The sequence below is a fragment of the Chiloscyllium plagiosum genome, unplaced genomic scaffold (genome assembly GCF_037043375.1).
Source record: "Chiloscyllium plagiosum isolate Xiang-an unplaced genomic scaffold, Cpla_swu_hap1 HiC_scaffold_40, whole genome shotgun sequence".
Classification (NCBI taxonomy): Eukaryota; Metazoa; Chordata; class Chondrichthyes; order Orectolobiformes; family Hemiscylliidae; genus Chiloscyllium; species Chiloscyllium plagiosum.
In genome coordinates, this window is record NW_028270178.1 from 53,784,668 (window position 1) to 53,795,396 (window position 10,729).

At 43.5% G+C, this 10,729-nt stretch overlaps 1 non-coding gene across 1 annotated transcript; it reads right to left on the reverse strand.

Annotated features, from left to right (window-relative positions):
• Positions 1 to 6,187: 6,187 nt before the first annotated feature.
• On the reverse strand, positions 6,188 to 6,269 carry trnas-uga (transfer RNA serine (anticodon UGA)). The gene has a single exon. It is a non-coding gene; the product is annotated as a tRNA-Ser (tRNA).
• Positions 6,270 to 10,729: the final 4,460 nt, after the last annotated feature.

A 10,729-nucleotide genomic window follows, 5' to 3' on the forward strand; every position in this document is an offset into this window, starting at 1 on the left:
CTGGGAAACGCGAGACCCTTGGAGGGGTAATTGCAGTGATAGCTTTCGCTTGTATTTGCTGCCATTGTCCTTCCAGAAAGATACTGATCGATCACTGAATTGTTCTGGCAGGATCCGTGTGTGTGTTCTGGGTGCAGCCAGGATTTAGTTTTCATTCGGATAATTCACAAGAAGCGAATTAAATCTACATCTCCTGACTGGGAATGAAAGCCTGTTCTGTGCAATGCAAAATCAGACTCGTATGCAGGGATGTCCATTGATACTGTAGTAGCCTTTGGGACCTGTACAAACTCTAGTGCCTGCTCTTCACGTCATAATCGTCTTCGTCAGCAGTGTTACTCTCTCCAAGTTTCCAAGTCGGTTCATATTATCACCCTTGGTTTCAATGTGAAGAAGGCAACGCTTTGATAATCTGATGTTGTTCAGCAGATATACTGCAGCAAGTTAAGTAAAGACTGATGCAAACACGAGCTCGTTTTGAGCTGCGCTGATGTTTTGGCAGCAAGAAAGGCATCGTTCAACTCGCCTCATACCGGATGACGGCTCGAAATGACCAGTGGTTTCTCGCTGAATTAGTTCAGGCTCTGGAATGTAAAAACCTTCAAATATGAAAGTACAGTGAAAGGAAATGGTTCACAGAGTGGGGAATTCCAAGTGAAACAGTGACGGTGATTATGTTTGCTGATTTTTCGCCTTGTGAATGCTGTTTCCCTGATGTGGACGTTTACATTACCTATAGACAAACTGTCACAGCCAAACCTGGTCTTTGGGTCAGTGACAGAATTGGTAACACGCCTGACGTCGAGTTAGGGGATTGTCGGTTCGCATTTAAAATCACGAGGATGTAGCGTGCTAGTCCATTCCTGTTGTTTGTCAGGAACGGAAGGGTTAGGGTTTTCGAATTTACAGTTTCTTTCGCCCTCTTCAAATTCTAGCTCAGATCAACGTCTCTCATTGTCTGTAGACCTGGCTTTGGTTTAACCAAAAGCTGCCTTTTGGCGGTTGAACTTGCATGTTGGAGCGGACAGCTGAAGTGAAGCACAAGGAGCTGGTCAAATCCTGAGAACTCTGCCACTCTCGGGGAATTTGTCTGTGTGTCTCTTTCTGTCGGACATGACGTGGGTAATAACACAATGTGACTATGTCAAACTTCAATCCCATTGTTGTGTCATCTAAGATCAAAGCGAGAACCTCACTGCCATTTGCACTGGAAACATCAGAACACATAAGGTTATGGACCAAAGCTGGAAACAGGGAATGGAATAGATGAATGTCTTTAAACCAGACTGCACCATGGGCCAAATGGGCTTTTCCATTCTGCAAAACTTGAAGACGAGTAGAAAACAATCTGCAGTGAAACTGATCAGAAATGAAAGGGAAAAGCCATTTCATTGAGAATAAGTGCAAGAGCGTCTGTCTTCATTCAGTGTAATGTCGTAGTTAGGATTTGGAACAAGAACTGCTATGGCATTAGTTCTATTTTTGGACAGGGAATGAATGTTTTATTGTGCAAGTATATCGTGGTAGCAGTATTTCTGACCACTGGTCCGAACCTGGTAATGCTTGGTTTTGTGCCAGGTTATCAAAAATCAAAAAGATGCAGGTTTTGGAAAGCTGAACTAAAAACGAGAATTGATAGAGAAACCCGCTACACCTGGCAACATCTGTGGAGAGAAACAGATTTCTTTTAGATGGACAGGAAACAGGTTAGTTATAGATTTCTAAATTATACTGTTGGGAAAATGATAATCTTACCTGTCGAATCAGGATATTTATCAAAATCACTCTTGAGCTAACAAACGTCGAATTAACAATCTTAAAATGACTTAATCAGCTGTCATGCTACTTTCATTTCCCTGAGCTGGTGGAAGGCTATGTTTTAATGGCTACATTTCCTTTTGCTTTCTGTTATTTAGCAGTCACGCCGAATGGAGAATTGTTTCTTTCAGTGTCTGCCTCAATATGTGTCTTTGTTTTTTCTATATTTGTCTCTGTATCCTCCTAGGCCTTTTTCACATTCTCCGACTCTCTGGCTGTCCATATCCCTCATTTCCCATTTCTGCTCTTGAGAAGCGTGACATTCAGAGACAGTTTGAGATTCGAACTGCTGAGAGGCTTTCTGACGCCTGGCTGGAGTCGGTCGAATTAGTCTCATATTCTCTGGATAATGCGTCTGTCACTTCGACCTGAGGCAAGGAGACATTTCTTCCTCAAAATCTAAAGACCCTTTCGAAGTTAAAGTTGAATTCCTTATCCAACAGGAAAAGAAAGTAACTACATGATAGCTGAAGAAGAACAAGGATGCATTTACTGTTGGTGTACCACAAATGAATGGTGACAGCAGAGACTGAGGGTGATCATGTCGTGGTGTCAGTGCCATTACCACAACATTCCCAGAGAATGCTGCAGTGTCTCCTGCCTCACCACTTAATTTCCACAAAACTGGGAATGAAGGAATGAGAATAAGATAATGAGAAGCAGAAGTGCTTGTGGAACTGCGAGAAGAATCTCCAGGTTAAAATAGTAGTTAAATAGAGCAACATACACTACTGGATTTAAACCAGGAAAATGAAGCCGGAACTCGAAATCAGAATATATAGCAATTCAAACAGGACACTGAGTTTCTTGATCAGCAACACAATACTTGCGAGAAATAACGAGCTTTCAATACAATGAGCAGGCACCAGTGTGATGGGAGGTGCTTTCACCAGCTAAGCAACGGCGCCACGTTAAAAGCCAGATTTGTCGTCCATATGTGCAATGTCTGAACCACTTGATCACAGGAATCGAAAACACGTTTTCTGTATTAGCGTTGCTCAGTATGAATGGCAATCAAATTCTGCTTGTGCAAAAACAGACATTTCAATGCTGAGCATGCCCCACTGAAAAGGCACATAAAAAGATAGCATTCTCTTGCATTGGCATCCAACAGATATTTTCATATTTTAAACCGACAGAATAAAGAGGATGTGCTCATCTCCTCTCGCGTGCAATTAACCACGTTAATACACATGCAGGGATTTTCAAACCAAGATGACCAGGCTCATTGTTGTGAATTGACAGCAGTGGTGTGTGAGTCATTGCGAACAGTGAGAAATAAATGCTGCACCAATAGCACTGACACTGAGCCTTGCACCATCAGCTCCACACTCACATCTTGTGTCATGTCTCCTCGGCATCAATGCATTTGACTTTAATTATTCTACCCTGCACCTCTCCTCAAATTATTCCCGACCGCTTGCAGTGTCGAATTAGTACATGCAATTATTAGAAATGCATTTCTGGGACACAGTTGTCTTTCAATGAGATACGATTCACTGCCCATCCCTAATTATTCCAAAGATTTAGGGGACGAGTTACTTTTGTCAACTCCTCAAAGACGCCACTCCTGACGCCACTCTGTCAATGTAACTCACTGAGGGAAGAGCAAACTGACGCCACTCAGTCAGTGATACTCATCCTGGGAAGGGCAGACTGACCCCACACTCTCAGTGTAAGTCAGCAGACTGATCCCACACTGTCAATAAAAGTCATTCTCTGAAGAGCAGTCTGACTCAACTCTATAAATGTAATTCCCTCAGGGATGAGCAAACCGATCCCATTCTGTCTCTGGCACTCACCCAATGAATGAACACTAACCCCACTCTACCAATGTAACTCGCCAGGGAAGAGCAGACGGAAGCCAGACTGTCAACATAAATTATCGAGGGAAGAGAACACTGACCCCGCTCTTTCTATTTCACTCAGGCAGGGAAGAGCAGACTGTCACCACTCTGTGAAAGAAATTCGCCCAGGGAAGGGCAGACTGACCCTACTGTATCTGCGTGACTGACACAGGTAAGAGCAACTAACCCAACTCTGTCAACGTATCTCCCTCAGGGAAGAAGACCCTGACCACTCTCTGTCCATGTAGCTCACCCAGGAAACAGCAGACTAAGCCCACTCTGTCTATTTAAGTTCACAAAAATCCATTGAAGTACGTCCTATCCAGACACTCCTATTACAGAGACATCACTGTCTCTGTAACCGTGTGCGTTCAATGGCGATTCCAAATAACCTGCAAATGTTTAGAATGTGGCAGCAAACCAGAGCAACCACACAGAAATTGGGTGAATGTGCAAACTTCCATCAGGCTGTCACCTAAGCCTGGAATGGAAACCAAACCCGACAGCAGTCGTGATTATAAAATGGCAGAACAGAAACCTAGCAAAAAGAATTGCGTCCCTGTGTGTTGCAACGATGCTGAGTATTAATTCAGCCCCCCTCACTGTAGTTAATTTCCATTTTCATCACTGCCAAACTTCTTCAAAGCAAAGCACGCACTTGCTTTTTTCAGACTTCCGATATCCCGCTTTCATCCCGCTTTTTACCGAATCATATTTCTGACTTTACAAACTACGTCATAACAGGTTGACAACTGCAGAATGAGCTTTGTTCCGTTCTCCACTGATGCTGATGGTAGTAATCCGGCATATTCGAGTAGGACTTGATGCACTTGCGGGTGGTGTATTCGCGGCATTTTGGCTTCTTTTTTCATTTTCGGTCTACTATTTCGAGTTCATTGTGCAGACTTCTGAAGAAGACTTTTTGGAGTCGAAATGGTAACTGTGTTTTCTCTCGAAAGACAGACGTAGCTTTATTTCTGTTCTCTTATAAATTGATCTTCATCTGATCTTTGCAAGTGAAATAGGGTGCAGTACTATTGCTCGGTTTTAGTTTCAAAATCAAGAGAAACATGAAGGAGAGAATATCAAAGAACACAAGGTTCTGAGTTGTTAAGATAATTTTTGCAGCAATGGTGGACATGAAGGTCAAATTAAGATAACGGTTCAAGAACATTTAGTCTTTAGAAGTGGTATGTGACTTTAGTTCCAAATATATGTTTCCGTTCTTCCAGTACATCTTTTTGACTCCCAGAAAACATTGATTGTTTTCTGTATTCACTTTGTTTCACGACATCTGTCTTCTGGTCGACCAGGGACAACTTGAATTTGCGTCTGCATTGAATAAGATTTCGCTCTTACTTTCGAGAAGCAAACCTGTGCATTATGTACCACTTATCATGCTGATGGCTAAGAAGTTCAAAATGAATTACGGTTTATGGATCGTGAGCAAGAATGAAGTGATCCACTTGCGAACAGATGTCACCACGCCCTATTCCTACATCGGGCCTGAACGGTCCATTGGCAGAGTCTGCCCAGACAGGAAATGTCTCAGTGACTAGTCCTTTGCTCAGTTTTATTTGATACCAATGGTAGTGCTGTTTTGGTGCAGAAATGTGTCAACATCTCTGACGTTAGAGTCAAAATTTAAGTCACATCTACTCCATGGAGTGTCTTCTCATATCGGAACATGCTGACATGAAAACATCTAACTCTGATAGCAAAGGTTTTTTCATTAAACTGGGGGTATGTTTAACTCAGCAATTCAGATAGCCAGGATGAATAATTGGCATTTGGTTCTTCAAGCTGAGCTCTCCACACCAACTGCTCCAACGAAGGCCGTGGATAAGATCTCCATCGATTATTTAGGTCAATTTTAGCCTCAACAATAACCTATTGTTCTGAACAATGCTACACCACAAGCAGAGGGCTAAGTCTGATTTTCATCGTTAATTTTCAATTTCAGTTCTTAATGCACAGTTTCTTACGAATGTGGACAGCAGAAGACCGTTAACATTCCATTTCCAGTATTTTCAGAAAATTCTACTCCGATGATATCGCCTTGCCTTTTCACATCGCAAGCCAGGAACACGGATCAGTCGAGTTCCTTTCCACACATGGAGTTGTTTTATTCTAATTCATTGACTGCTGATATAATAGATTATTGGCCTTTAGAGTCAGCTGTAAATTAGGTTGAACTTTCTCAGCTTGACTTTCAACTGATCCTAAAAAAGAAAATCATCACCTGCTTGTAAATGTATTGCATTGCTTCTTGTTTTGCTGAATCCCACCCCCCGAACATCCAAATTTCACGATAGTTCGACAAATATGTTGAAACTGATTCGTGTTGGAAGTTGGTGGCTTTTTCTGTCTCGACCTATGATTTATTCAATTAGATGACTGGGTCAGTCTTGAAATTACTTCGGATTCTTCACAGTTGAAAATTGACTTTCGATTGAATGCAAAGCTCAAGCTCCACGAAATCCAAATCCTGCAAAGGAATTAATGACTTTCAAAAAAATCTACGCTGTGAACAGGATTCGAACCTGCGCAGGGGAACCCCATTAGATTTCAAATCCAACGCCTTAACCTATCGGCCATCACAGCTGCAGATAGAATGCTAATTTTCACAGTAAAACAACTGAATTCATTTGTTGGAAGAACAAATTGTCAAGACCCAAAGATTTCGCCAAATCCTTTGCAGGATCCTAACCCAGACGAACGTAACCTTGGCAGATTGACAGGCTTTCACCGCAAACTAGATTCTGACACAGCTGAAGTTGTGGGAATGATTCTTCGTCGAATTATAGAGTCACGGATGTACACCACGAAGAGAGGATCATTGTCTCGCTGCGTCCGATCGATTTTGACTCAATTGCTCATCACCCGGTGCCAAATTAGATATGCTGTTGGGTTTTCATATTCATCGAAATATGGTATTAGAAAAAATTGATGCTAAGTCCATAAACACTAGCTACATTCGTAAAAAAAAAAATCGGAATTAGAAAGAATGCAGAACCAATTTACAGGAATGGATCCAGCAACTAATCTGTCAGTTCTGACACCAGGTAACGAACTTGTGAGCACAAGAGAAGAAGATTAACCGAAGATTTGGAACTTGAAATCGTCTTCACGGAATTATTTGCAAAGTTTTTGCGTTTGTTCTAGAGTCATCAAGTCGTTGAACAATACAACACGGAAAGTGGCCCTTCTTTCCAACTTGACCATGGTGGACAGATATCCTAAGTTAATAGGTCCCATTTGCCAACATTTGGCTCACATCCCTCTAAACCTTGTTACTCATATATCCATCCAGATGCCATTCAATGTTACAGTTGTACCAGATTCCACCAATTTCTCTGGCATCTCATTCTGGACACGTCTGAAAAAGTTGCCCCTGACGTCCCTTTTAAATCCTTACCCACTAATTTTAAACCGATGTTTTCTAAATTTTGACTTCCTCACCTGCCGGAAAACACCTTGACGAGTCAACCTATCCATGTCCCTCATGATCTAATAAATAGCAACGATTTAACTTTATCATACTTGTCAGGAGGGAAATGTGTGGAGATTATTTGTCGAAGGTTTGAAGTAGAAAGTCTGATGTACAGATTTTTTAGCAATGCATCTTGGAGAAGTTTTTAATAAGTCATTGAAGTCTAGTAGCAGTTGTAGAAGTCTGTTGTGAAAGCTGCAGAAGGCTTTCAGGGCACGAGAACGAAGCATTATTTCCAATGGATGGTGGGTCAGTTCGACCACACTTGGACAACATTATGAGGAATTATAATCCTCAATTTAGGAAAGATACTAAAGCCATATGAGGAAATAGCACGAATGGTGATTAGCCTTGATATGATGGATGAACGTTAGTCCTCTGATTTGAAATTGGCCAAATACGGTTTCAAAACAAGAGAGGTCATCTCATTGAGAGTTGCAAAATATTTGAAGAGATAAACAGGATGGTGCAATTAAATTTTGTTCCCTCATTGGTGAATCTAGAAGCAGGAGAGGACAATTTTAAAATGAAGCATTGTGATTTATGACCAGGATGAGAACTATTGATTTTTGTCTTCGCCTTGAGAAGTCTCGCTGTTCAGCACTACAGTGAGCCTTGGATATTTGGTCTTTGAATGCATCACTGATCCGCCGACACTTACTGCATCACTATAGGCCTGACCCCTCACACTTACCGCCTTAATATCAGCGTGAACCCTCAAACTTACTGCATCACTATCCATCTGGCGCCTTCACATTTACTGCGCCACTTTCACTTCGAGACCCTCATTTTGACTGCGTCACTATCAGCCTGACTGCCAAACACTTACTTTGTCACTATCAGTCATGCCCTTACACTTCCTATGTTACTATCACCCTGACTCCTTACACTTACTGTGTCACTATCAGCCTGACTCCATCACAATTATTATGTAAGTATCAGACTGACGCCTCACACTTACCGTGTCACTACAACACTGCCTCCTCAAACTTACTATGTCACTATCTCCTTGACCCTCACATTTACTGCGCCACAATTACACTAACCACCTCACACCTACTGCTTCACTATGAGCTTCAACACTCACACTTACAGCGTCACTACCAGCCTGACTCACTCACACTTATCTCTTTACAATCAACATTACTCTCTCAAATTTATTTAATCACTATTAGGCTGAGGCACTCACACTGACAGCGTCACTAACAAACTGACCCCCTCATGCTTACTGCGTTGTTATCTCTCTGATCCCCTCAGAATTACTGCGTCACAACCACTCTGATCCCCCCATACTTAACGCGTCACTATCCCTCTGGCACCCTCATACTTCCTGCATCACTCACTCCCTGACACATGCGCACCTACTGCATCCCTATCAGCCAAACCCCACTCACTAACGGCGTCACTCTCTCTCTAACCTGCTCACACCTTGACACTCTTTCACTTCGTGCATCAATATCAGCCTGACCCCCTCACGCTCACTGCATCACTACCAGCCTGATCCCTTCAAATGTACTGTGTCACTATCAGACTGACCCACTCATACTTACAGCATCACTATCACCTTGACCCCCAAACTTAGTGCGTCCAGATCACCCTGAACCTTTCACTCTTCTTGTGTCACCTTCAGCCAGACCCTGCACACTCTCACTCTGACCTCCTCGTACTTGCTGCATCTCTATCCCACTCACACCGTGTGTGTCACTATCACCTTGACAACGCATACTCACTGCACCACTATTATCATGACTCCATCACAATTAGTATATCATTATCAGCCTGACCCCTTACACTTGCTGTGTCACTATCAACCTGTCCCCTCACATTTCCTGTGTCACTCTCAATCTGACACCCTCAAAGTGTCTGCGTCACTGTCACCCTGAACACGTCACACTTACCGCATGGGTGTCTACCTGAAACCTCACACTTATCGCCTCACTATCATCCTGAGCGGCTCACACTTACTGCGTCACTAGCACACCAACACTCTCACCTTTACTGTGTCACTATCGGCCTGACATCTCACACGGACTGGATCACTATTAACCTGACCCGCTCACACGTTTTGCGTCACGACGACCCTGACCCCCTCACAATTGCTGTGTCGTTATAAGCCTGAGCCCCTCACTATCACGCTGACCAAGCTCACAATTACAACATCACTATCAACCTGACCCCCGCACACTTTCTCTGTCATTATCACCCTGACCCTCTCACACGTAATGAGTCACTGTCACACTGAGACACTCACATTTTCTGCGTCGTTATCAGCCGGACCCGCCGGCACACAGCGTCACTATCAACCTGGCCCCTCACACTTGCATGCCTCAATATCAGCATGAACCCCTCACACTTACTGCATCACTGTCCATCTGCCATCCTCAGACTTACTGCACCAGTTTCACCTTGACATCCTCATTTTTACTGCGTCACCATCAGCCTGACAGCCACACACATATTGCGTCACTATCACTCACACTTCCTATGTTAATATCACCCTCACTCCTAAAACCTACTGCGTCACTATCAGCATGATTCCATCACACGTTTTGTGTCAGTATCAGACTGACGCCTCACGCTTACCATGTTACTAAAACTCTGCCCCATCACACTGACTGCGTCACTATCACCCTGACCCACTCACACTTTTTGTATCAGTTTCAGTCTGATGCCTCGCACTTACTGTGTAACTAAAACTCTCTCCCTTCACACTGACTGTGTCACTATCATCCTGACCCCTTCATACTTCTGCGTCAATATCAGTCTGACCCCTCAGACTTACTGCGTCACTCTCACTCTGATCATCTCTCATTTACTGCGTCACTCTCACCCTGCCCTCCTCACATTTACTGCATCACTATCACCCTGACCCACTCACAAAGTCTTTGCCATTTTCACCTTGCCGGCCTTATTTTTACTGCGTCACCATCAGCCTAACCGCCACACACTTATTGCGTCACTTTCAGTCACGCCCTCACACTTCCCATGTTACTCTCACCCTGAATTCTTCCACTTATTGTGTCACTATCAGTCTGACCCCTCACACTTACTGTGTCACTATCATCCTGACTCCATCACATTTATTGTGTCAGTATCAGACTGACGCCTCACACTTATCTTGTCACATTGACTGTGTCACTATCAGCCTGACCCCCTCACACTTACTGCTTCACTATCACAATGCTCCTCTCTCACTTACGACGTCATTTACACCCTGACACCCCACACTTGCTGCGGCACTATCACACTGAGGGCCTTACACATAGTGTCACTGTCATTCTGACCCCTTACACTTACAGCATCACTATCACACTGGTATCTCACACCCACTATGTCACTTTCATCCTGTACCGCATACAACTATTGCGTCACTATCACTTTGACCCCAACACACTAACTGCATCACTATCAGCCTGACCCCTCACATTTCCTGCATCACTATCACCCTGTCACTTTACACTTACTGGCCAGTATTAGCCTGACGTCCTCAACATACTGCATCAATATCAGCCTGAACACTCACAATTACTCCGTCACTATCACGCTGACCACCTCACACTCACTGCGTCAC